This window comes from Carassius auratus, unplaced genomic scaffold (genome assembly GCF_003368295.1).
Source record: "Carassius auratus strain Wakin unplaced genomic scaffold, ASM336829v1 scaf_tig00034766, whole genome shotgun sequence".
Lineage (NCBI taxonomy): Eukaryota > Metazoa > Chordata > Actinopteri > Cypriniformes > Cyprinidae > Carassius > Carassius auratus.
This window is the reverse complement of record NW_020526174.1, coordinates 669-22524: the sequence shown is the minus strand read 5'-3', so window position 1 is coordinate 22524 and position 21856 is coordinate 669. Positions and strand designations below refer to the sequence as shown.

Sequence of the window (21856 nt, the reverse complement as noted above, 5' to 3'; positions counted from 1 at the left end):
CATACTTAAACCTGAACACTATCAGTCACCAGGTCCTGGCCAGACTAACTCCACATATTCCAGCCGTCTCACTCCATCAAACGGACAATCTCTCTCCCGTCAATCTCCATAAACGGGCTTCTCGCGGGGCCGACAGCTTATTGAGCCGACATTTGGCACGTCTGTAGAAAAGAGCGCCCTGTCAGACTTGCTCACCTGAGACATCGCTGTCCGTCCAGACGGGTGGAGTCTCCCGAGTGGACTTTTCCAATTACGATCCCAAGTGGGAACGTCTGATGCACGGTGGCCAGAACAATGGCCGTGTTTGAAAGCCCCATGAGATGCCTTCAGTTGAGTAAGTTCAGCCTTAAATAGGTTTTCTTTTCTTTTTTTGATGGAAGGATGCAGGCGACAGACACCGGTCCCCCTCCTTTTCTCGAGAAAAACCCCTTTGCATCGGTTCCCGCCAGGGGCCGGCCCACGGTCGCTCATCCCTCAGCCCTCCTATAATGTAATCTGGAGTGTCTCCCAGAGCAGACAGGGGCAGCACAAACAGTATTACTGTGTAAATGGAGGAAGGGTAATAAGGAAGCTCTCGGGCCATGAGAAAACACTGAGCAGAAATAACACGGCTCCCAGACGCCCCTGTGCTCGTCTTCAATACTCAGCAGAGCTTATTATCCATCCATATATAAAGATCACTCTAAAATAGGGCCAAACGCAGGAAGCGCGTGGGGCGGCAGTGACATCAGGCCATTAAAATGTGTGCGGCTCTTACATTTGAAAGGGCTTTATTTATGTCACCAGAAATGTTCCTCATGGATGTGCTGGTTAATTAGGCCGGTCATTCATTAGTCTCTGTCTTGTTGCTGTCACTCTTTCTTTTCTTTGAAATACTTCAAATGAATTCCTCATCCGCACATACTCTCTCTCTAGTTATATTTTGATCACCAAGAATTCCCGCTGTAGTTAATGTCCCTTTTCTTTCTGTGCTTTCCTACATTTAGCTAATGTATATTTTTATTTCCATTTTAGTAAATACAGTACTTAAACTTAAACTGATTTTAGGTAATGCAATGCAATATTTCTCATTTCTATTGTTTAAGGTTTTCAACTAATGTTTATGTATTATGTCAGCTTTAGTTTAATTGAAAATTTTTTTTTAGCTTTAGTCAACAATAACAACACTTGTTCCTTCTTCTGGGCAACACAACAGAAGATCTTTCCAAACAACACTGGACCCACCTGACTTTCTATACCCACCGTATTAAACCCAGAACACTGCCTGATTTCTCCTGTATTCTGTGCAGATGTTCTCATCAAAACTGTGGACAGTGTGTTCGTGTTCCAGGAAGGAATAGAGAGCGACACCAATGCGGCTGCTGCATACGACGCTATAGTGGTGGAACAATGGACAATCATTCATGTGAGTTTCACTCAAACAAACACATTTGCATTCTGTTCTTCACAGTGCTATAGTCATATTTAAATTATATATACACACATATATATGTATATATATATATATATATATATATATATATATATATATATATATATATATATATATATATATATATATATATATATTATTCAAAGTATAAGGTTATTGGCATATGTTTTGCAAGAAAATACCATTTCAGTCTTTCTACTTCAAAATGTTTTTTTTTTTCAATGCATTACTTGCTGTTTCATTGTAATTATTGGTGAAATGTATTAGAATTTATTACATTTGCTGAAAATGTACTCAACCCTCAAGCCATCCAAGATGTAGATGAGTCTGTTTCTTGACCAGAACAGATTTGGAGAAATGTAGCTTTACCTGTGCTCACAAAAGGATGCTCTGCAGTGAATGGGTGCCGTCAAAATGAAAGTCCAAAACAGCTGAAAAAAACATCACAATAATCCACAAGTAATCCACACCACTCCAATCCATCAGTTAACATCATATGAAGTGAAAAATTGGTTGTTTGCAAGAAAAAAAAAATGCTAATTCCATTAAGATGTTTTCAATTAAATCTGTTTAATCTGGCTAAAATAGGAGCAAAAACATTACTTTCTCCAGTGAAAACATCGTCTTGTCTGAACCAGGAAAAGAATACGCCAAGATCAAGCATCGTTTATAAGCAAAAACAGTCCAAAACAGCTCTCGGGTGGTTTTCTAATAGCACTTAAGAAAGTGTTTTAAGAGAAAACGGAGAAGATCCTTTGGTGAGCAAGTGAGAAACTCTGGACAACCTCATCTTCATCTTTCATGGCCTGAGGGTCGGAACATTTTTAGTTGAACTATTCCTTAAATTATTTGCACAATCTACTTAAAACCATTCAATTAGGCAAAACTGGGGGGGAAATAACTAGAAGTGCAGCATGAATTACACAAAGAAGCAGGACACCCCATTTTTCTTCCGAACATCCCGTTTGAGTGACGGTAATGTGCCCTTCTGCTCAGAGAGTCTTAACCATGCTTGTTGAAATCAGATATTGTGCCAGTTTGCCATTGATTCTTCTCAAGTTGGTCTCGCTCTGGCTTTCTTGGGCTGGGTGTGTGTGTATGTGTGTGTGTGTGTGTGTGTGTGTGTGTGTGAGGAGCACGTACACCGGACAGTGTTGTGTTATTTAGCACTGTGTACTGATGCTATCAGCATAATCGAGTTTTGAGCTTTATTTTATAATCCTGCAGCTCTCACTCGCTCTCAGCCGTGACGGTGGATCTGTAGCTGAGGGTAAGGACACGCTGTTTCTGCTCAGCATTATTCAGTGCTGCTCGGTCGACGGCCTGCATTCAAATCTAAATCTGCTCGACATCTCCCAGCATTCAACACGACTGTAATTCAAGATTTCATGAGTTGTATTCAGTTGTAAAATTGTGTAAGGGTGATGTATATGCCAGGCATCAGTATCATATAGATTAATCTGTCAGAAGGGTATTTTCACGAATGTAGTAAGACGTTTTGAATTGATATGTTCAGCTGCAGTCTGACTCACTGTCTGCCGTCAGCCCATCAATCACTGTCTCATTTTCTGTCAGTGATATTTCTGTCTTCAATGAGCCTGCATGTTTATTTCAAATGTCTCGTGAATCATGTTTCTATAATAGCATCAGAAAATCAATGCACATTACTCATTCACTCAATGATGGTATTCTGAGAAATGCTTTTTTAATGTAGCGCAACAAATAATCATTTATTATGATGATATTCAATATATGAATAGCTTAGTTGTTGAAATTAAAAATTACAGTTGCAATATCCCACAATATATATATATATATATATATATATATATATATATATATATATATATATATATATATATATATATATAGAGAGAGAGATATATAGATATACATATATACACACACACACTAATTGTGTTTAATAATACAAAATGTGAATATTCTTATTTATTTTAATATTATATAAATTAGTATTATATTATATATCATCTAGTTGGTAAATTAATTAGTAGTTAGTTAAAAAATACATTTTTTTATATTATTTCCACATAATATAATGTTTGTGTATATTTGTTTTTTAGTTGCATAATAAATTGTTAGTTAATATACATTATTTTTGAAAAAAATAAAAATGTGCCTATTTACTTAATTTTTATATATTGTGTGTTTAAAATGTAAAATGTTTTTATTTTTATATATGTATTTTAATGTATAAAATATAAAGAGCTAAATAAATACATTTTAATAAATACATTTTAATATTTTTTTATAAATAAATATTTATTAATATCATCATTTATTACACCTATAAATAATATGGAAATGTTTAAATGCATGCATAAATCCAGAAAGCACTTGTACAGAGTTACTGAGCCATGTTTGTTCAATACGAGTCAAATTGAGCGAGGACTCGATCTCTGATTCTTGTGGCAAAGGAAAATCAATAGGCAGAGTAACCTTGGACGTGTAACGCAATGAGGGCACTCAGTCCCTGGAACACAACCACAAAAAACAGTTTTCCATTTTAGATTTCCTTGAGGAATAATCCTTGAAGAATTACTCACAGCAACACTTATTAGTTTTGATCCACTGAGAAAGAAATTGCCTGAACAGCCTTTTATCAGTCGCAGTGAGCTCTCCGTATGTAAGACTGCGTTGTTAAGAGGAGAGAAAACTGCAGTGAAGTCCACAGCACTGGATGACTATGAACTAAAACAGGTAATGATGATAAAGTTTAAAATAAGAAACTCAGTCATAGTTATGAGAGATAAAGGTGCAACTGTAAGATATAGTCACAAGAGTGAGTTATGAATTCAAAATGATAAGAAATACATTTATATATTTTCTATATAATGCCTAAAAAGTAAAAAAAAAAAAAAAAAAAAGTATAATGGTAAATTAAAGTTAAAATAATACAGTCATAGTTAAGAGAAGTCAATGTTCAACTGAAATTAAAATTATTTTATATATATATAAAATTATAACAATTAAAAATTGTTATATATACAGTTAAAAATGCAGAAAATATAGTGTATTTATGTATTTTAAAGTACAGAAATAAATTACCTATCTTACCCTTTAGATGGAAACTATCTGCCTTGCATAAAAAATGTAATTGCCTCAAAAACACCTAAAAAGAAAAGACAGTCAGAGCTGTGAGAAATCAAGTAAAACATTACAAGAATTAACTATATTTTAAAATCTATCTGTATTGTTAATATTGATATTAACAATTACATAGACATCTATAAAGTAAAAACGTAATGGTGAAATAAAGTTCAGTCACAGTTATGAGAGACAAAGGCACAGCTGAAAGATATCCTCCTGGTTTCACAGACAAGGCTTAGTCCCAGAACAAAATGCACGTCTGAGCCGTTTTAACTGAAGGAAACTTGCACTGACATTTCCTAAAACATATCAGTGGCATTGTTTTTTCTCGAGATGCACACCAGTAATATTTTGATTTTATAAAAGACACTTTAATGTTCAATGTCTTCATTGAACTATGGCCTGAACCTGGCTTAGTCTTAATCCTGACTGTGAAACCAGGCTATAAAGTCCCAATATAAGCTGTAAAGTTAAATTTAAAGAAATCTAGCGCAATTATATTATTTAAAGGACAAAACTGAATTGCCTGTTTTACTCTAACATGTAAAAGCCTTGCATGAAAACAATTAAAAAAGTAATTTAGTTGTTTCTGTAAAATAATTTATCTATATATATACAGACACACACACATACAGACGGATAGATTAACTTCTGTTTTTGCAGTGTTTTTCAGACGTGTCATGCTGACATTGTAATGACCTAGCAAACACAGGTGGTGATAATCATGTTGTTTGTGAAGTATAAACACCGCTTTACCTGCATAAAGAGTCCTGCACATTGTCTAGCCACTAAAGAAAAAGGAAATTGTAATGATTAACATGGATATGAAAACAGTTACCGCAGTGCATCCTATTTCAGGAAGACTGCGAGTAAACACAGACAGACCGAGGCCTGGGGACGTCTGGAACAAGTCCACCGACTGCTAAAACCAATCCCCTTCCTGTGGCATCTAAAGACGCAATGTGAAATTTAGTCCGATCTTGTTATGGTTTTCCCATCTAGCTTTCAAGAAATCTTTCCCTTTCAAATTATTCATGTCTATCTAGCGCTTGCGTAACTACAGCAGCCTCAGATTCTTCTTGCGTGTTTTGAAGCATGTCGACGTCTCTACAGTCTAAACTCTAATCACTTTTACCCGGATCCGTTTTCTTGAAAGCGCTTCTTATGCTACTTCAATTGGATTTATTCAACTATAAAGAACAGGAATGGGGGGGGTGGGGATGTTCGCACTGAACCCTGATGAGAGAGATCTAACAAAGTAGAATAAGTTAACTAAGTTAACTGTTAAAAGTTACCAGAAACCCAATTTGAGCTCAAATACGATTATAACGTGGTTGCATCATGATGCTAATAATGAAGTTTAGCCGTGCAGTGTTGTGCATGAGAAAAACACTCTGGAGTTTCATGAGAGAGCTCAGCAATGTCTTAAACAGTGCTCAAATTCAGTTCAAGTAGCTATAAGACAAGCATCAAAAGAGAAACATCAATGAAATGCCATTAAGTTGCCTGAGAAACCTCTGAGCAATATCCTTTTTCTCAGGTGTTATATATTTAGTATGTAGAGTAGAAGGTAAAGTTTAAAGGTCAGTGCAGTCACTGGATCAGTGTGATATCTAGACCATTAAAACACATCCTTTGGCAACGTAACCTTTATGGCTCCTGTGGAGGTGAGAAAAACACACGACCTGCCGTTTCAAAGAACACTTTTCTTTGTCTGTGTGAATGTGGCTGAACTACACGACTCAGAAATGAAAAAAATCTTGCTTTTCAAATCTTTCATTAGTATATTTCCAGTAAACTGAGTTCATGGTTACTTTATGACATGTGTGTGATTTTAATGCTGCACACAGTCGGTTGCTGTCAGGCCGTGTGGAAATATATATATATATATATATATCAGTGGCAGCCAAACATCCATGACATATACAGCATTCTGTAGACTCTGGCTGGAAAAGTGTGATAGAGGTGTAAAATAAGCCCAGGCTATTTTTAGTTGTTGAGAATGGAAGTCTTTGAGCAGAAACCTGCTTCTTTGACTGAAAAGTTTGAACACAGAAATGCTCCCGATGTTTTCTATTGGTTGGTCAAACAGTAAACAGTCCCGCCCACAATTCACACCACTGGTCAAGTCAAAGTCACTTTTGAAAGCACACAATACTACAACCTACAAATTACGTCAAAAATAAGTAAATAAATAAATAACAATTCTGTAAAAAAATAAATAATAATTGCACACATAAGCTTTTAAATCAACAAGAAATCAAAATTAACCATATCTGTATTCTTAATATACATACATACATCTTAATACACATCTTATTGTTAAAAAAAAAAGAAATCTTTATAATCTGTCATTAAAATTTGCTGTACCTCTAAAATGTTTTTTCATCCTGGATGACATCCCCTCTTCCTTTCCTTTAACTCTCCTCATCAAACCACCTGACTCCATTCTCTCTTTCACAATCCAATCAATTATGATCACATTTCTGCCAACGTGTTTTTGCTCATCAATCATCTGTCTTCAATCTGAAATGCACCATATTTCCAGAGCTGACTTTCGTGTTGACTTTACGACTCGAGTAGTCTTGGTTCTGCTCTATTTCACTGACCTCTATGTTGAAAGAGTGTAGCACTTCAACAACATCGAGATGTTCACACAATCCTGCCGCAATGGAAAGCCATTAAATAGACCATATTTTCTCAATTCGCCTCCGCTTTTAAGTCTGCGTTGCTGTTTACAGGGTCCACTACTGGGACCGCTTCCAACAAAAACCTCTTCTCACATATCTGGAGTCCCTAAAGACTGCTGCTGTGGTCTTGGCCAACGCAAATACCCAAAAACCATTTCAACAGAAACCTAGGCCTCTGAGATCTCAACAAACGACCCACAGCAATGTCATCCAATCTGGGCAAAAGGGCTTCATAACTAGGAAGGGTGTTGAAACGAAACGTCCTCAAAGGACTGAACTAAGACTCTGGCTCTGGCTCCGGCCCAACATCAACGTGGGCAGTGTTTGTGTAGGCTGTTCTGAAAGGTAGACAGACTTTAAGGCAGCATCACGTGCATTCTGCTTACTGAAGGCAATCCCACAATGCATTGTGAGAAAAAAAAAATTTGGAGCCATTACTATTTTTAATGTTTTTGAAAGAAGTTTCTTCTGCTCATCAAGCCTGCATTTATTTGATCAAAAATACGGAAAAAAACAGTAATATTGTGAAATATTATTACAACTTAAAATAATAGTTTTCTATTTGAATATACTTAAAAAAATAATTTATTCCTGTGATGCAAAGCTGGATTTTCAGCATCATTCCTCCAGCCTTCAGTGTCACATGTAACATCAGTCAATCACATGATCATTTAGAAATCATTCTAATATTCTGATTTATTATGAGTGTTGGAAACAGTTCTGCTGTCTAATATATTTGATCAATAAAAGGTTAAAAACTGCATTTATTAAAAAAAAAATCTAATAATATATATATTCTAATAATATATTTTGTTTACTATCACTTTTTATCAATTCAACACATCCTTGCTGAATAAAAGTATTGATTTTATTTAAAAAAAAGAAAGAAAAAAAATTACTGACCCCAAATTACTGACCAGTAGTGTATAATGTTATTTCAAAATATTTTTATTTTTATAAAACAATTTAACACAATTATTTAATGTTTCAACAATAAACAATTATACATAATAATACTTAAACCAATCTACCTAGTTTTACCCAATGATTGTGTTTGTTGTTTTTTATCCATATGTAGAGTTTTCTAAAACAGCCTCTAAATATGGTTTTAGTTGTTGCTTTAGAAGCCTGCTCCAAAGTCATCATGTTGTTATCTACTCTGAACTTTCCACAGTGACTCATCTTTAACTGTATAGTGTATTCATGCGAGACTGAGCCGAAACTCGTGGCATATTATTGCAAGTGAAGCATTATCATGTAGAGCTGTCTTGCGTTATCATGAGTGTGTGTGCATGGCTGACACGCGACATGGTTTCCTTTTGAGGACAGGTGCCGTTAAACCGCACTGACTTCCTGTGTGCTCCTCCTGAAATGAGGGTACGAGCTTTCTCTTTGAAACCACAGTACAACCCCTAACTGCTCAAAACAACCCTGTTTGATTAACGCTGCTCCCTGAATCACACAGAAATATATTCATGAGCTCTTCATACAACACAGCTTCTATTTCAACATCTGTTTTATAACCACAGCAGATATTAAACCTTATTTTTTATCACTCTGAATTTATTTAAACTGAATCAAACAAGTCCCAGGGATCCAATCAAGTTTCAATTATAGGCTTCAACTATATCCCCCTAAAAAACTACTTTTCTTAATTTAACCCATAGTAAATGAATGGGTAACTATAACTAGGATATTTTTTCTATCAGGCTAAACCCACATCCTCAGTATATGACACATTTCTACTTTATTATGAAACTTCCAAATATCGACAAGTTGTATAAGTTATATGTTTTTCAACCTTTTAAAACTTGCAGATATTTGAATTATATTAAAGCAAATGCCCACACAAATAACAAGAACAAAAGAGCAATGGATCTTAACAGAGTCACCATTTTAAATGTCTTAATATACGCCTAAAGACTAACATTTAAAGTCCAAACCAGGTCTCGAATCAATAGTTTGTATTTAATTGTGACTTTTCTCCCTTTAAAGCATTTTTTTTCTTCTTTTCAGGGTTTACAGGTGAAGACAGACTATATTCCCCTGCTGCAGTCTTTGGCTTCATTTGGCTGGAGACTCACTTGTGTGCTGCCTACACCCATCATCAAGACCAACAGGTAAAGTTATTGCCTTAAAATTCATTATTATTTATTTAACTTCTAGGTTCATACAGTTTCTAAAACTGCAAAGGTCAATAAAAAACAATTGTGTGCCATATAACCTGAAAAAGCTGTAAGGATGCATACTTTGAGAATGCACTGGGAATAATACACTATCCAGACCCCCTTGGCATACTGTTTTCAACATACAAGGATTTGGTACACAATAATCCAAATCTCAGTATTTGTACTATATAGTACACAAGATTAGGAGTAGTATGCAAATTGCAGTGCAGCCATAGACTTGTGGTATGTTCAGCTAGACTTCTAGCACTATGAGAATTCATATTCATTGACGGCAATAAACAGCAAGAAAGAAACCAAAAACCATGCATTTCAATGAAAAAAACACAAGTGATCACTGGGCATTTAAGAGGGGAAAAATAATGCATGGAAAATATACAAGGAATTAAAATGAGTTTGTCTTATGCATTGAAAATCATGTTCCTGATATGATGCTTTATGCATTGCCGTTATTTATATTCGAAATTTTAGTGGCAGTCTGAAATGAAGGCGGACACAGTTTTTGTTTTATCAGGCTATATTTACTCAGTGGAGCTTATAACATCCAAGTGAAAGATATACTAAAACACCAACATGTCAAAGCTTCTAAAACATGTCTCTAGACCTTGCACTTTTAAAAAAATCCTCTGACCTGTCTCACAACCAAAACACTATCTGTGTGAACCCTGTATTCTCATACGGTAGCTGTAGTAGTAACTGAAGTAGAAAATGAAACTGGCAACCAAGGGGCCTACAGGAACTCTGTGCATGTGACAACAGTATCACAAATTCTCGTGGATTGTATGGGGCAGCTGCCAGAAAAAAGCCACTCCTCAAGAAAGGCCAGATTGAGTCACAACTGAGCTTTGCCAAAACGCACCTTGAAGATTCTGAGATGAGACTAAAATTTTGTTATTTGGCCTCGACACGCAACAATATGTCTGGCAGAAATCCAGTACAGCTCAGCATCCAAATAACAGCATTCTTCCAGAAGAGCATTGAGGTGATCTCCTGTTATGGGGGTGTTTCTCTGCAGCAGGGACTGGAGCACTCGTCATGATAGAAGAAAAATGGATCAGGCAAAATACAGTCAAATTCTTGAGGAAGATCTTCTGCCCAGAAAGCTATTAATGGGAAGAAGGTTTACCTTCCCAACATGACAAAGACCCAAAACACACAGCAAAACTGATCACACAGTGATTGAAGGAGAAAAAGCTGAATGTCCCTGCATGGCCTAGTCAGAGCCCAGACTTAAACCCTACTAACAGTATGTGGAATGACTTGAAGACTGCAGTCCACAAACACTCACCATCACATTTAACCAAACTTTTGCAGTTCTGCAAAGAGGAGTGGGCAAATATTGCAAAGTCTAGATGTGCAAAGTTAGTAGAAACAAATCCCAACAGACTAAAGGCTGTAATTACAGCAAAATACTGACAGAAGGGAGTGATCCTTTTTCCAACTCTGTGATTCTGTTTTATTTTTTTTATTTTTTTGACATGGTGTTTTCACAGCTGGATAAAAATAATGGTGTATATACTCACACATACATAAATGCACATAATTCCTTTAAATTATGTTAATTATGTATATTATATATAAAATTCCATTTTATCATTATATTCATTTGATATAAGATCTACCATCTTCGAATGGTGTTATGACCACCTGCTTATTTCACCAATCATGTTAGAGCATCCAGCAGTAAAAAATCCATTGCAACTAATAATACGACTAGGTTTTAAAGCCTTTGAGTGTGAACAGGCTTCAGAGGTAGGAAACATAAAGCCATCGATTGATTCTGTGTAAACACCTCATGGGGCGCCATTTCTAACATAAAAAACAATGGTACAATCTAGAGTAATCGTACATCCTGAGCTCAAACCGCAACAGAGTCCTCGGGGTATAAAGAGCTCTGCAGGCCTCGTGGAGTCAGATGTAATGACTGGCACAAGTAGTATGGGGCAGAACTCTGTTTGTTCGCCGTAATGGAATGTCAATACAAGCTAATTGATGATTCCTGTAATGGCGAGTGGAAGCTTCCAGCGATGTCGAACTGAAGTTCACCATGTAATCTCCATCTGTCATACCCAACGCCTGCACTGGGCCAATCCCGCGTTGGCCTTTCTCTCACACGTCATTCTTCTATCCGTCCTGAAGTCCCTGCTGATTAATTACAGGCCTATTTTAAACTTTCACAAAATACCACAACACACAAGAGCAGCAATGTGGCTAATTAATCAAAACGTTGTCCTAGATGCTACAGAACCGTCACTTTTCAATGTCTTTGAGAAGGTTGGCCTTGTTTTTCTGCAAGGCAAAATATAATATGGTAATATATGGGTAAAACTCGTAGTACTATGAATACCAGTGTTGGTGAAAATCCAGTTTTATTATTCATGGTAACAAAAGTCAATGACAAGCAAACAACAAACAACCTAATATTTTGAAAAAGTACAGTATCATTAAAAAGTATAAGTTTAAGAAACTTTTATTCAGCAAGTATGCATTAATCAAATGCCACAGTAAATATATTTATTATGTTAAAGATTTTGATTTCATTTAAAATTGTCATATAAAATAAAATGTATCAAGGTTTCCATAAAAGTATAATAAAAATAAAAATAAAATAATAAAAAGAAGCATATTATAATGATTTCTGATGAATCATGTGACACTGAACACTGGAGTAATTATGCTGAAAATTCTGATTTATAAATTAATTACATTTTAAAATATATTACAAAAAGGAACAGATATTTCTCATTTTACTGCATTTTAGATCAAATAAATGCAGCCTTTGTGAGCATGAGAGAAAAAAATATTACAGACACTAATATTTTGAAGGCAAGCAATTATTTTCTTACTGCAAAATGAAATTGATTTATGTTGCAGTATTAAATAATTATTTATTTTGCTTTAAGATTTCTGCAAAAACTGTCATAGAAAAACTTTTTTTTTGGGGGGGGGGGGGGGGTAAATATAATAACTGTAATGGAAATTTCTACACTGAATATATATTTTTCTTGTCATGCTCAACTCTTGATGAGCTAGGAATCCACTCTTTGTAAGTGTAATCTCTAGAAAATGACTAAAAGTCCTCCAGTAATCGTCTTCCCAAACAAACAAGGTAATTCACAAAACACTTTTCTGAATGCAGATGAGTTTGTTTGTAATCGGTTATATTTCCACACACAGGGCGGCTTCTCATTGCTATGCATCACGCCGTACAGAAGGCTTGTACATTCATTATATTCAAAATTGCTGAAGTTACCATTCAATTAAGCCCTTAATGATGGGGATTTTATAGGTGGCGTGTGTCGTCCTCCATAAAGTGGAGACGCAGACTAGTTTGGATGCTGGCGAGACTGAAGACCAGAGCTGTAATTTCACCGACCAGCCTCTCGTTTACATTTTAATGGACTGAGGCTTGCAGGAATCCAGTTTTAGCTCTTTGATTTAAGCAAGAAGCCCTTGAATAAATAAACGAGTTCCTTGACAAGCAAGAAAATAGGAAGTGAAAAAAATAAATAAATAGCAGGGCAAATTAGACATTTGGTATTGATTGCCAGCTTATGCCAGAGATGCAGAGGCCCATTTGATGTAAGAGATGTGCAGCAGAATCATAAAGAGAAAGGGGGATCAAGATTGAGACTGGTTAGTAACACATCTCCTCTGGAGATTACACTGCTTATCTGAACTGTTTAAATGAGGTTTTACACCAAACACACACAACTCACAGCACTCTATGTTTGCTCGATGATGTAAAACTTCCTTCTCTACACATATTAGCGATAGAGCCATGACAAGACAGCTAGAAAGAGAGATATAGTCATCACAGGATTTCACAAAACGGATATTTTGTTCATCCCTCTCAATGCCGGATGTTCCCACTGCACTCGCAGCTAAAAAATGTAAACAGATCTCCAAGTGGGGGCGGGGGGGTGCACCATCCAGCATTATTGGAGATATAAATACAAGATAAGATGCTGAATATCCAAACACACTCTAATCAACACAGAGCGGCTGCTCTGAAAAATGCTCAAATGAAAACTAGCTGGTCACTTAAAGTTGGTGTAAATCAGAGATGCCCCCCAAAAAAGGCCCACCGTGCCCTTTTGGGGGTGTGAAAAAAGGGAAAACATGCCATTATACAATAACTTCATTTCTAATACACACACACATACTTGCATTTCTGGTTTACAGGGACTCTCCATAGGTGTAATAGTTTTTATACTGTACACACTGTATTTTCTATCGCCCCTACACCAACCTACCTCTCACAGAAAAATACTGGCAATTTTTGAATTTCATAAAACACCATCTTGTTATTTTTTTACGCCTTTTTTTTTTCACAGGGACACAGAAAGTGTCCTCATAAACCATGTTTACATTGTAGTACCTGTGCCATTGCACACATATGAACCATCATAAACCATATATACCAGTACAGACACACACACTCACCCAACTGTGTGTGTGTGTGTGTGTGTGTGTGTGTGTGTGTCCGTGCAAGTATACAACTTTTTATCAATTTTTGGCCCTTTGTAGAAAACAGTTTGTGCACTTCTGCTCAAGATGATTGGACATACGACAAACAGTTTGAACATTATTGAAGTATAATCATACCCAGATCACTAACTGAACTGTTTCCTCTCTCTCATCCAGTGATGGCAGTTTGGCCACCAAGCAGATCGTTTTCCTCCAGAGACCAGTGTTACCTCGAAAGAAGAAGGAATCCAAGGTACATGACCTCTTATTCCAGCCACATTACTGACATACTGCTGTCACACACACACACACACACACACACACAGTTAATATCATAGTCCTCTCATTCGGTCTGCTTCTTGGCTAAAAACATCTATGTAGTTTGTGTTAGCAGCTAAAGTCACACACCAAGTGTTTTTGCAGGGTTCAGTGCATGAGGCATTTCCTTAAAGCTCCACATAAAATAGAGTCGAAAGCACAAGACGCTTGAAGAGAACAATGCATCATTTAAACAAAGGTTTAGCTCATAGCACTTCAAAGAAAACCAAAGCCAGTGTGTGCATAGTGGGTGTTACTGCATGTTTGGCTTTCCTGATGATATTTACCCCTTACATTTTTTGGGAAGAAAGGTTCATGCAAATGAACTGTGTTAAGCTTTAATCAACCCGTCACACACGTCATCATCACTTGTATATGTAATTCAATATGTGAATTCGTCTTCATAAACAAACTGATGTGAGAATCTAAATGAACTTTTTCCAAAAATAAAAATTTCACATACATCTCACGCATCTTGTGGTTGCACGAGGACACCACAGCTTTGTGCCTACTGCTTTTATATAAGCATCATTTCATGTTCATAAGTGCAATACAGCAACAATCAGGTTTTGAGCATTTACAAATCACAATGATCTGTACTCTACTTGATGGAAACAAGGTTAAAAACTTTAAATAATTGTTTCTGTGGCTGGGCTTTCAGTGATTCAATTGATAAACACAGATTTATTATGGATTTGTTTAACATTGATGATGCCTGTTTGTTATTTAAACAGGTTTAATAAGGGTTAAAAAATAGATTAAATCATGTTATTATATAGTAGCCTACTATATTTAATTCAGATTAAAACAAGACCGTAGATAAACAGAGTTTTGCTCAAAAGTACATTTTTATTTATCATCGAAGCAGTGATTCATAAAATGATGCTCGAATGATGGAACAGCATTACAGACTTTTGCTATTTTAAAGAGGCAATTAATTAAATATTTACCTGTATCTCATTATTTTTCCAACAAAAAAAAAGAAGTATTAAAACTCTGTCAACGTTTTCTGTTTCAGAAAGTCATCTTTAAAGCACGGAACAAGTCCAACAAGAACTCGGTCAAAGACGCACCAAAGAACAAGAAGAAGAAAGACTCCACACCCACCGTAGAGAAAGAGATAAGTGATCAAACGCAATGTGATGGAGCCGAGAAGAGCGCTGAAGAGACAAATACAAGACGGGAGGAGAAGCAGAATAACGAGACTGATGCTGAAGTGCAGAGTGAACAGAAAGAGGACAGAGAGGAAGGGAACGAGGCCGTAGGAGCAGGCAGGGAAACACAAGAAGCGGTGGGCGGAAATACTGAGAGAGACGGAAATGCTAAGGATGAGGTAGACGTTAAAGAGGAAGAGTGTAGGGTGAAAACAGAAGCTGAAATGGAGTCGTGTCAAGACAAGGCCTCACCTACAGCACAAGAAACAGGACGAGAGGACCATGAGGTGGACAAACAGGAAGACAGCTCAGCCAATCAGGATTGAGGACGCACTCACACCCACCAGGCCAACGCAAGTGGATCTTTATGAATGTTCTAATTGCTTCGCTGCAAAAAAAAAAGAAAAGAAAAAAAGATTTTGTCTTGTTTCCAGTATCTAAACATCCTTAAAACAAGTTCAATTACAAAACAAGAAAACAAGCCAATGCCAATGCTGATTAAACGTCTTGTTTTATTGATTTTTAAATACTCAAGACGAAACTACTGGTATGGTTTTAGACAGGTTAACTGTCATGCAAACACCTCACCTGACATTTCCACCGCTTGTAACCAATGCTGAACATTTAACTCACGGCTGGTGAGCGGGCGATAACAGCCAAAGGACTCCGCTATCCAGGAAGAGGGAGGAACGATGGGAAGAGATTGTTTATCAGTAAATGCACTGGATGGGAAAACCACATTATTTACTCAATGAGCCCAGAGACAGACTCGAAGACGGCATCACAGACGCGCTCCGAGGAGAAGGTTACTACCGCGAGAAGCAATCTGTTGTGTTGAAAGTGCATTTGTTTGTGTATGCTTTTGTTTACGTTTATATAAATATTTCATTTGACCGTCCGAACGAAAGGGTCAGCTTCTCGAAATTGAAGAGAAGGTTCACGACCTGGTGGAGAGTCATACTGGGAATATTTCTATTACGTTTGTTGTACAGTGGTTTGGTCGTAAGCATTCAGAGCGTATTCACCACAGGTTTAAAGAAATAAACATTCTGTCATCATTTACTCACCCTCATGTTGTTTCAAATATGAATGACTTCATTCCAGTGGAAAGGTTTCTAGCACAAATAAAAAAAAAAAAAAAATGATTTCATGATTATAAGACAAAAAGTCAAAATTGTAACATGCTAAATTATAATTAGGATATAAAGAGTAGAAATTGACATAAAATGTTGATACTGAAAAGATAAAATCATTATTTTTTTATCTCATAAGTGACTTATATATCCCATAATTTTGACTTATGTCATAATTTCAGCACATTGTATCAATATTTAGTATGTCATGTTTGACTTTTTATCTCATAATTATGTTTTATATCAACTTTTTGTTTCTTACAATTTGGACTTTTTTATCTCAAAGTGGTGACAATTATGTCATAATTATGCAGAAATTGGCTTCTATACCTTTGAGCTCCATAGATGCATCAGAACGGTAGGCCATCTAATTAAAAATATATTATTTTACCCAATATTTGTGGGCTAGTATATTTTCACATAATATTTATATTGTACTGTTAGCTTAGCCACAAGCTTTATTAAAATATCCACTGAATGCTTTGTGCAAAAACAAAAACAAAAGTGATTCAATGATGACAGAATGATCATTTTATAGAGTGTATTATTGCTTTTAAAAGAGGCAGGTGGCAAAATAAGTGTCTGTTTGGGCTTCAGTTTACTTTTACATGGAGACAATCTGCTTTAGCTCTAAAAGATGCTCTCTAAAGTGATTTTGTTTGAGAAAGTCAACACCAGAAAGATGAGATACGCTCATGAACAGATCCTTTCCTTGGTTTAATTAGCAGATGAATAAGAGGCCGTTTACACAGGATCTTTATCTCATGTTAAAAACAACGGAGCGCCACAGAAGGTGCGTTTAAATGCACATTAACTCCCAGACACTTGCTAATGTTCACCTCAAGATGTTCATTCTGCCCCTGATTCATCTGATGGCCATGATTTAAAAAGGACAGCAATTTGATTTGTAACTATCAAACTTTCAACTCGATTTTGATAAAAAGTGCATCAAATTACAGAAATAAACATGTAAAAACATAGCACAGATGCGCACATATGTGCACCGAAATGGTACAAACATTGTTTTAATATATTTCACTGCACAGAATTCATAAAGATACTGACAGTTTTTATTTTGAAAATCACATTTTCTGGTGAGGATGTAAAATGAGAGTGAAACTTCACGGTGTTATTATAGAGACCGCAGTCGATTTTCAATTTGCATAAGAAAATAACTGGATACGTGGATAATGTGTAACAGAATGTTGTGAGAGGATAGAGGGGTTATTTCATGACTGATATGATTTTATTACCCTGATCTTCTGGGATGATTCAGTTTTCAAGTGAACAACAGAAAATGAGGATAATGCGGTGACAGGTTCACGTGGTTCTTCAGCTTTTATTAATGAAGCGAATGTCTTGTATTTTAGAAACCAGATCCTTTAATCCAGCCGAATCACAAGACTATGATTTCAGATAGAAAGTATAATCCTATCTAAATCATGGTTTAGAAATGATCAAAAAAGAACAAAATCTATGTGTTAAAGAAAACTATTATTTGACATTATTTTAGCAGTTAACAACAACTGGGTAACACATTGTGTTTTTATATCAGAATAGACCAAAAAGTGTTTAGAAACTTAGAGGTGCATCCACATTCGTGAGATATATATGAATCATAGCTCACACAGAAGTCACTTTCAAACCAAGACAAAATAATTTTAAACTTGAACCCATTGAAATTAGCATGAGGAAATCTTTTGTCCTCACATGAAATTCCAGATTACATGGAATCCTGTTAAAATCTGCAGAAAAATTATGGTGAACACACACATGAATACGCCTTAAAATGTCAGAGAATGTCATTGTATTAGTTCAAATATCAAACTAGTGGCATTTATTTGAAACTGGGAATATAGGTTGTCTCAAGGTTTTCTCAAAGTTATGAACAAACATTATTCCAGTAACGTTAATAGAACGTTTGTTCCACGTTATCTGGTTTTTAATAATCTTCTCAAAAATAACATTTTACATTAATTATGTTTTTTTGTTTGTTTGTTTGTTTGTTTGTTCATGAAACATTTTAGTTGGACGTTTGTCTAACATTTTTAAAAGTTATTTCATTTGAAAGTTACATTCATTGCAAAAATGGAACGGTCCCTTAACATTCACATATCAAAATGTTTTTAAAACTTTTTTTTTTCTTTTAAATGGATGTTTGAAACGTTCAGAAAAATGAAAAACTTTTCATAAAAATAAAAATCTTAAAACATACTTTGTTAGCTGGGACAGTTCAAGCTAACCTTACAAGCAAAACATTTCACAGATAGATAATATTTCAATAATTTAAAACCACTGGTCGTCAGATGTTAGTGGGACAAATCCATCATGAACATCAAGAAATGTGCATTAAAGTGTGATCAAAGTAACTTTCCCACACAGATTTTACTCATGATCAAGTTGGTTGCTCAAAAATGAAAGTGTCTTCTGTGTAAGTAATAATTGATACATCTCTCTGCTATTTACAATGGACCTGTTTTTGCTCCCAAGATTCTGCTACTGCACCTTAAGAAAGTAAATATAGCCATTTTGATTTCATGTTGATTTTTATTCCACTGTACACCTCACCTGAGCTGCATATGCATTTCCATTAAGTCAGCAATGTTGTGTTTGTAATCTGGATTAGCAGTGGTCTTGAGGGACGACGTGTGTGCGGTTCTGTGGGGTCTGCATTAGCTCTAATGGCCAGAGGGGTCACGTTTAAAATCATAATGGCTTTTCCACTCCCCCCTCCTGCTGGGACAAGCGTCTGAACCTCTCTGCCTCATCAGAAAGGACATCAGCCATTCAACTCCCTAATAAAAAACATGCCGTTTTCAATGCTTTAAAGAAATTCATTTTGCACTTCCCTCTATAATACGCGAAGGCGGCTCTCATTCGGTTTCTGACACGTTGTCATTATAATTGCGCTTTGTCACAGTGTTGTTGTTAGACTGCAGCTGGAGGGGAAAGGCCTTGTTTATTGTTTTAATACAGGGGAAAGACAGCTGCGCTGACGATGAAAAGACATTCTGATCACACTATTTTCAGTTTAACATGTTCAATCTCCGCTTACATACAGATGTATTTCTCAAGCATTACTTGTTGCATATCACAGGTGGAATCTAGGCTTTTTGAGGTGGTAAAATCCGTGGAATGTGTTAAACGAGAGCTGAGAGTTCAATAAATAAAGAAGTTTGTGAATGAAGGGCGAGCCAATTCCTGCGGACATCTGAAGGCACTGATTGTGTGTGGGCCTGCTTATCACTGACAGATAGCAGTTATGTTACAGTGTGTGTTAGTATGCATTTTGCTCTACTGTCAGCATCTGCTCTGATAAGCTTGGCTTATCTAGATTGAGTTCCTTGACTGTGTTCGGGGACAGAATACTAGTGTACTGCATATTGCACAGTGTATGCTGTATGCCGCCTTTTGTTTTAATAGAATGTGAAACAGCATAAAAGAAAGTTCTAAGTCAGAGGTGACTATGCTCAGTGCAAAACTGACCTTAACTCAATAATTATGCAGAAATTGTAACAGTATGCTATTTCAAACACAGCCTTTATTCCGCACTCAAACCTTGTTAAACAAACACATACAGAAGCTACGCATTTCTTAAAGACTTTGAAGGTTAGATGTCTATGTAGACATGCTTTCTGTGGTTTAGCTGGCAGTGATGAAGGGTTAGTTTGTGAGAGCGAACATGCGTGATCTTTACCGCCCACTGCGTGGATTTGAATGACATCAGAAAGTTTATGGATGGTATGTCCGGTCTGTGTCCGCAGGGTCAGTCGGATCAGTCCGTGGGTCGGTGAGTCTGCTCCAAACGAGCTGTTAGGGAAAAACAAGGATGTGGAAGAAAGTGAGGCAGGATCAGTGAAATGATGCTGAGTAATATTTACCCTCATCTCCCGTGACTCATGCAGCAGCTGACCTCGTCCACTGTAGGTTTTTTTTTTTTTTCGTCTCTGTTTGTTGTATGCTAAGAAATGTGCCAGTTCATCAGTTATAAATTGATTTTAATGGCATCCTGCAGCGGCAGGGGAGGATCATCATAGCTACTAATGCACATTTAAGTATGTGCACCTAATTTTGTGGTCCATTTCCTGTTGGTTTTCTTGCTTTTCAGAAGATAGAACATGCCAGACATGCTGCATTTCCCCTCTCAACCCCCCAGCCGGTGAGATGCGTAAAGCAAGCTTGTACATCTCAAAGGATTTCACCATTACTGCCTCTGTATTTGCAGGTTGCTTCTTTGATTGTCAGCCTCTGTTGTGCCATTGTGAACATTGATCAACATTTTTCACTGTTTGTAAGGACAAACAACATGATAATGTCATCTGTACAATTTGTATAATATAATAAATATCATTTATATTTGATTTGTTTTGAAAGTTATATTTGCTATAATATCTGTCAGCTTCTTTATTGCTTGCTTAATTAAGCAAAGCCTCAAGATGTTTCTAATAGAGGGATTGCACAGGTCATATTTCATTTAAAAAAACATAATGTTTACTTTGCATTAAGAAAATTAAACCTTATGTTCATAATAATTATTATTATTTATTTTTTTAGCATTGAGGCAGTAATTTCATGACAATTAAGTGCAATTACCCAAATGATAATCTAATGAGAATCATCTTTAAAAAAAATTAATTACAAAAACTCTTAAAACTTAAAGGTTCGGGGAATGTGCTTAACTGTTACCAAGATACTTTCACAGTCCAAAAAATTAATTAAAATCTTAATGGTCCTTAAATAGGCTTTGTTTTCCTCATGCAAATTGTAATTGCATGATAATCAGGAGAAATGTGAAGAGCGTGTTCATCACAGATATCATGCATAGACATTTTATGGCTCCACAGAAATCAGCAACATTTCTATGTCAGGTTGCATCACAATGCACACACTTTTTAGTGTGTATTTAATTAATAAATAATAATAATAACATCATGCACACACAACATCTTATGCTTCTCATATGCTTGTCAGAAACGTTTTGTGACAAAAAATGAATTAAACCTCATCACCGACCCCAAGATAATAGAATAGCTCGTCCAAAAATGAAAATTTGCTGAAAATGTACTCACCCTCAGCCTCAGGCCACCCAAGATGAGTTTCTTCATCAGAACAGATTTGAGGAAATGTAGCATTCCATGACTTGCTCACCAGTGCAATATCCTCTGCAGTGAATGGGTGCCGTCAGAATGAGAGTCCAAACAGCTGATAAAAACATCACAATAATCCACAGGTTATCCACACCACTCCAGTCCATCAGTTAACATCTTGTGAAGTACAACATTAGAAGAAAAGAAAGAATCATTTAACTTCAACCTGTCGTTTCTGGCAAAAAATTTGAGTTCATAATAATAATGCTTCCTCC

General features: G+C 36.1%; 1 pseudogene; it reads left to right on the top strand.

Moving 5' to 3' along the window:
- LOC113081648 (raftlin-like) overlaps positions 1-20150 on the top strand; it is a 67835-nt pseudogene extending 47685 nt beyond the window's left edge.
- The last annotated feature ends 1706 nt before the right edge of the window (positions 20151-21856 follow it).